A 7,455-nucleotide genomic window follows, 5' to 3' on the forward strand; every position below is an offset into this window, starting at 1 on the left:
TAACAGAATTACAAACTTCCGAAGAGGCTCATTTTTTTTAAAACAAGGCCGAAATGAATGAATTCGTGAATGTAGGATTGACATGAAATTTGTAAAGATAAACTAAAATAACCGAAAAATGGGCTGGAATGACTTAAATAAATAAAAAGTAAATGAGTTAGAATGACTTTTGTGAACTTAAGGATGAATTGAATGACATTAAGAATGACTTGAATGCTTAAAAAATAACTGAAATCCTTCAAAACAACTTGAATGTTCTGGAGAATAACTTAAATGGCTTTGAGACTGACTGGTTTTAAAGTGGGTGATCATTTTACATTAAATTAATACGTAAAAGTGATTCCCCACTTTATATCACAATGTTACAAACAGCATGTAGTAAGAACAGATACTACGCTTTGATCTTGGCCAAAAGGCCAAGAAAAGCTTAAAAAACTAAGAACATCATGTATTAACGACATACCTTTGATCTTAACCAAAAAGGCCAAGCACAAAAGTGTTACGGACAGACTGACCGACCGAGTGACTTACAGAATCGTTTGCACGCGACTAAAACTAATTTAAAACAATAAAAAAATAATCTGATTCAATAAGGATAATGTACACAAGAAGAGAATCCTTTTTACTTATGTTAAACTGTATCACTTTAATATCCTAAAAGTAGTTAAAATACACGTATACATACAGGAGAAAACACAGAATTACATATATTCATCTTTTTCAAACATTTCCATTTTTCTTTTCATTATTACCCCATTGTTTCTTGTGACTTTCATATACACTTTTGGTCCATCCACAAAAATGTAATAAAACAATATACATATTTTCAAAGGTTTTTCAAACCAAAAAAAATGTTTTTACTTATGAAAAAAACAAAATACTTCCTGATCAATTTACATATTTAAAAAAATATTGTATTTATCCAATAAATAGTTGTTTGTGATTAAAACTATTTTTTCTTCTTCTAATAGAGAAAAACATTTATCTCAACTATTGTTTCAGCTGAAAATTGAAATCATCTTTTCTTTTCTTTTTAGGTGTATTTTCTCATTTAAATGGCGTATCTGATAAAAATTGACTTGTTACCGTGGTTTCCAATTGTTTTTTTTTAAATTAATAACATATTTTGCTGAAAACGACTGATGTAATTTGTGACATAACATCTAATATTTTTTTAAGAAATGGAACACAATAAAAATGGTACAATGAGTAACTGTTATATAGGCGACAAGAGTGGCATGTCATCGTTTACCGATTGGTCAAGAAAAGAAAACGAGAAAATTAAAACCATTTAACCTGTAAGTCCTATTTCAGTCCCCTTTATTATTTAGAGTGAATTTCTCACTTTAACTACAACTAAATGCAATAGCAGTTATTTTCCTACGTATTTTATTAAACTTTTTAAAAAACTATTTGAACTATTCTATTTTTTTTTAATTGCAACAAATTATGTAATTGACAGTTTAAAGATGTTGAAGTTACTTGCAAATGTTTTCAATACTTTGCAGTTATGGAAACAATAAATTTTCAGCCTGTTAAAATCGGACAAAACTTATAGCCGTTGACTATGCCATACTTCCAGTGTAATTTTGTATTGTGGCGACTAATCCGTATTAATTTCTAACTGTGCATCGAACGGATATCATAATACTTAATATGCTGCACCTTATCATAGCAAAATATACAAACAAAACAAAACAAAAATATTCGTCGATTAATATTTTTTCATTATCTATATATGTAAAGTAGTAGCGTTCGTGTGTGTGTGTGTGTGTGTGTGTGTGTATGTACAACTCTCCTACAACCCACATCACTGGACCGATCATGAGTCAACCTGGCATGCTGATTGTCCCCCATCTACTAAGGCTGCACACCATTTTTCAATGTTAAGATCCAGGTCATAGACTATGTATATATACTCTTTCATAGGCCACCCCAGTAGACCGGTCATGACAAAAGCTGGCATGATGATAGTCTTTGGCATAGGGATGGTAAACACTATTTTTCAAAGTCCAGGTAAAAGATTAAGGCCGGGACTTGCTTGCACACACACACACACACACACACATACATATATATATATATATATATATATATATATATATATATATATATATACTGAAATCTAGTGAAGATAATAAGACACATAAATATACTGGGGGAGAATAATAAGTTTTGATGTTAGAACAGCTCACTGAAAATCTATCTATATTTTTTAAATATTAATATACTTTCGCTTAAGTATTATGTAACAAAAAATATATTCTTGATCTGTTTACATACTTTTACAAATATATTCTTTCCGTCACGAGTACCACGCTTATGCTATCATCTTTTATACTCACTGTTCCATAGTTAGCTATGATATGTACTAACACAACGGGTCACCGGTAGTCTAGTATATACATATATGTGCCAGCATAAAATATATAACAATTTAATAATACATATCTCTATCTCTACTATTATATAAAAGGAACTAGGTTTGTGTGTCTGAGTATGAGTTTTTTCCCTATGAACTCGGAAATGGCTGGGGACATTTTTTTTTAATTCACACGAAGGTACGTGATGTGTCTGTGAGTGTTCTTAAGTTGGTTTCGTGTTGGAATGCGTCTAATAAATATCGAAAATCTATAATCTAAAACTCCGATTAAAGAAAGAAGTTCGATTTTTACCAAATTTAACACTGTTATACAACCTAACATCCAAAGTGTATTTGATAAGGTGTTTCATCGCACAAGCAGAATAGCCCAGCCTATAAAGAAACCGTATGTTTCTTTTTAGAGCACAATGAAACCATGGTCCTCTACTTTGTACGTTTAACTGTAAAATAAGTGATTACGTAAAAACAATTTCATAAAATCAACAGTTGGTTCTTTGATATTATAGGGACGTGTTTGATATGAATGTTTTTGTGTGGCGAAAACTGTGGAAACGCAGGTTTACCTCTTAAACGGCCTCGGTGTGCGCTTTGCCGACGCAGCGTCATGATGCTGAAAAGGATCCAAGATGGCGCCTGCAACCTTATATAACAATGCAGCCTCGCAGAATCTCGTGTGCTCTCGCGCACATATACAAATTTGGAGGACTCTGTCTTATATATTTATAAAAACAGGCCACTGGAGCAAATGAGGACAGACGTGAAAACGAGTCCACAGAAAGTACCGACGGACGACGCTGCTGCAGTGAGCTGAGGTTTTGTGTAGTCTTTTTTTCTTTGCAACAACAAGCTATTCGGCGTACATTTTTTACCATGGACATATTCGACCTGAAGCTGATACTAGAGTTTAACGGATCCCCGGCTGGTCTTTCGGTGGATGAATAACTGTTTGCCAGTTGTGTAAAATTAAGGGTCCAGCTATGGTCATCCCATTAAGGCTCACTAAGGGGCCTTATTCTGTGTACCAGCAGCTCGGGGATGAGGCGACAATGAAGCAGATAAAACAACCTTGTATGGAACATTCGGTGCGGACCCTTTTGTTGCCTGGAGGCAATTCTCTGAACGTCGGCTTAAGTCAGGGGAAACTGTGGACGTCTACCTGCCTTCTCCCTTCGGCGGTGCAACCGACAGAATATTGGCATGCACCTTTTTGTCTGAGGTCCCGGATGACGAGAGTCAGCTGTTGCGGGCGTCGTCTAAGCTCAATATTGGAGGAGTTGTTGGCTAGAGCCCGAAACATCCTAAAGGACGATGATGACCAGGTCTCGGCAGCGGTTGACGCACTGAAATCGCCTACAGAGAGCCCACGGTGCTACAAATGTGGCGGCTCCAACCACTTCGTCAAAGACTGCAGAAGCGGTGCGAAGTGCACCCCAAACTATGGAGCACGGAAACGAGGATGCTGTTACCGATGCGACAAGCTAGGCAACGTAGCACGGAATTGTCCGAGAAACAGCCAAGGGGAGGAAGCCGCTGCGCCAGCACTATCCCCAAAGAAACACTGAACAAGGCGCTTCCTGTAGTGACAGTGCGAGTTGATGAGTGTAGGTGCTCAGCGCTGATTGACACCGGATGCACCCAACTTCTCATACACAAGAAATGTTGTACCGCATGGACGAAACAAAAGGTCCCACTATTAACCATTGGCGGAGGCTCGCTGGTGATTTGTGTGGTGAGCATTGTCCATATAAGCGTTAGCGATGCCCCCCCCCCCGATGGCTGTTGATGGTCGACAGGGAGCTTCTTGAATACGACCTTCTTCTTGGAATGGACACTGTTACACAGCTAGGTGGAATCACCGTGGACAGCACCGGGGATGTGGGTTTTTCTCAACCCGACTTCCACGCGGAATACGACAAGGGCACAAATGCATGGACCACGTCCTGGAAGGGATTCGGCAACCAGCCACCAGTGGCCTTGCGGAATCGGCTGACGGAGTATCTCCCTCCCGCGTGGTTTAGGGGGCAGTATGAGGCTGAACTCCAAGTTTGGATGGATACTGGCTGGCTGATCAGCTCGGGCCACCAAGGGGGCGTATCCCCCTGATGGCCGTCAGGCAAGAGAATAAACAGAAGGTCAGATCCGTCATGCATTACCCGGAACTCGATGAACATGTCGACCCACACACGGCGGGGGGTGACGTCTGTTCACATAAACTGAGGGAGTGGCGGCAGCAGGGGGTGTACACGGCAATCCTGGACCTGCGAAGAGACTATGTGCAGATACGCTTCGAGAAATCGCTGTGGCCATTCCAGAAGGTCGAGATCAAAGGGATTCGCTATTGTTTGACCAGGCTGGGGTTCGGCCTGAATGTGACCCCGAACATTATGACAGCGATTATGCAGGCGATCCGGCGTCAGGATGAACCAGTGCGACAGGCGAAGTTGTATATTGACGACATTTTCATGAGCGATGAAAGAACACTTTGAAAGCTTCCGGCTGCCGTGCAAGGAACAACAGCGCATGCAAGATGGGGCGAAAGTTCTTGGCTTGCATATGAGCGGCAGCGCAGACGGACTCCGCTGAGGAAGAAGTGGTGACATCCCAGAAGTTCAATCCAACATCACGTGACGGAACGTCTTTTCCGTCTGCGGAAAACTGGTGGGGCACTTCCCCGTGTGGAACTGGTTCCGGGTGGCGGTGGCGGCCATAAAGCGACGTGCGACTTCCCTGTCAATGGGATGGGAGGATGAGTTGTGCGATCCCGCCCTGCGAAGCATGCTGGCGCAAGCTGTGGTCAGTGACCGAGGATGACCCTGTGCGAGGGAGCTGGTGCGTCGACGGGAGCCAGTTTACAGTTTAGGTGGACGCCAGCCCACTCGCCCTTGGCGTTTCTCTGGCGGTCGACGGATTTATCGTAGAAGATACAAGCTGGATTTGCCCGATAAATGACGCCGGGCACATTAACCTGGCTGACCTTGATGCTACACTCAAAGGGGTAAATCTGGCGCTTCAGTGGCAGGCAAGAGAGCTACACATCGTCAAAGACTCTACGTGCGTGAATCGGTGGATAACCGATGCCTTGAGCGGGAAAGCACGGTTGATAACGAAGGCATCGGCCGAAATGCTAATACGGAAACGACTTGCTACCCTGACCGAGATCATCAAGGAATTCAACCTGGCCGTATATGTGACATTGGTGCAGTCCTGTTAGAATCGCGTGGATAACCTGACCAGAGTGCAACGCCGTTGGCTGGACCTGCCAAAAGAAGTGGACAAACCGGCACTTGTGAACGTCGGCTTAGCCCGGGCCGTGTTGCTGATGTCCATTGCCAAAGCGGGCACCTCGGTATAAACCGAACACTTTACTTCGTCAGGCTGGGCGACACCTATGTGTCAAAGAGGGACGTGAAATCTGATTTGAGGAGCTGCGAAACCTGCCGGTCGATCGACCCAGCACCCGTCTGGTTGACGAAGGGAACACTGAATGTGCGGGGACATGGGAACAGACTCGCAATGAACGTAACTCACCACAACGACGGGAATATTTTGACACTCATCGATTGCAGACCGTCTAGATTTACATTGTGGCTGTCCCTTCGCTGGAAAGTGTCTTCCTCGATCGTGGTCCCCCTTCTGAGGTACTGACTGATAATTGCACCGCATTTGTTAGCCAGCAATTCAAACAGTTCGTAGACGGCTGGGGCATACGTCTGTGATTTTGGTGCGCCCATCTGCCTAGCGAGAATGGAATTATTGAGAGAAACCACAGGACCGTAAAGACCATCACAGTTAGGAAGGGAGTGTACGGTACCTGGGGCGGTCTATTTGTAAAACGTAACCCCTAAGGACGACATTTCACTCTCTACCGCGCCAGCTGAAGCAGTGCACAGGTTCTCATGAGTGAGAAGCGTGGAGACCAGCCCACTGCCCGAGTCGGAGGCGACGAGAGAGAATATCAAAGAGGGGAATGTTGTCTGGATTAAGAAGCTCCGCGGCAACTGCACCACACGCTATGGAACCGGGCGTGTTACCGCAATCGGTGCGGGTTGATGGGGTGCCCAATGACATCAAGGATCTTCGATCGACAACGCAAGCAAAGCGGCCACTCGGCGATGAGAGCGAGACTGGATCCGAGACGAGTAAACAATCACTCTGTGTTATGCCGACTTCATCGGACAGCGAGCCTGAAGTTAGCAGCCTCCGGTTCACCGACCCTAAACCCGAGGACGAAAGCACAAGCGAGGACGAAACTTCTGGTCCCTCCTATCCGAAGAAGTACCCGAGGAATAAGGTCACCGCGTTATTGCCCTCTCTGTGATGATGATATCAGGGGGGGGTGATGAAAATGGTGGAAACGCAGGCTTACTTCTACAACGGCCTCGGTGTGCGTTTTGCCGACGCAGCGTCATGATGCTGAAAAAGGTCCAAGATGGCGCCTGCGACCTTATATAACAATGCAGTCTCGCAGAATCTAGTGTGCTCTCGCGAATACATGCAAATTTGGAGGACTCTGCCTTTTATAAAAATAGTCCACTGGAGCAGATAGAGACAGACGTTAAAACGAGTCTACGGAAAATACTTACGAACGACGCTGCTGCAGTGAGCTGACGTTTTCTGTGCTCTTTTTTCTTTGCAACAATATTTTGTTTAGATGCCAACTGACTCATAACATTTTTCCTTTGCATTTTAAAATTTAAGGGAAATTTACAGATAATTTCATACAATCAATAGTAAATTCTCTACAGCGCAATACGGCTACGATGTATTGTGAACTAAGCCACCATAGGAAAGGCCTTTAAAGCTTCCTCCCGGTACACGGCGATTGATCCTAAACTGTAGCACTTGATTTTAAAATATACGATGTCATCGATTTCGTTTAAAATTAAAACATCGTGTGAAACATTTGTTGATCCTTATTCAATCTCAAACAACAACGGTTTTCCCTGCTAGTTTATATATATATATATATATATATATATATATATATATATATATATATATATATATAAAGGAACAAACTGTATAATGTGTTCATCAACGTTTCGTCTTTATTTCGAAATTGTTATAAATTA

At 42.6% G+C, this 7,455-nt stretch overlaps 1 non-coding gene across 1 annotated transcript; it reads right to left on the minus strand.

Moving 5' to 3' along the window:
* Positions 1-225: 225 nt before the first annotated feature.
* Positions 226-428, minus strand: LOC145288353 (U2 spliceosomal RNA). The gene has a single exon (XR_013869283.1). It is a non-coding gene; the product is annotated as a U2 spliceosomal RNA (small nuclear RNA).
* Positions 429-7,455: the final 7,027 nt, after the last annotated feature.

Source organism: Euprymna scolopes, chromosome 11 (assembly GCF_053919585.1).
Source record: "Euprymna scolopes isolate OS-2025 chromosome 11, ASM5391958v1, whole genome shotgun sequence".
NCBI lineage: Eukaryota > Metazoa > Mollusca > Cephalopoda > Sepiida > Sepiolidae > Euprymna > Euprymna scolopes.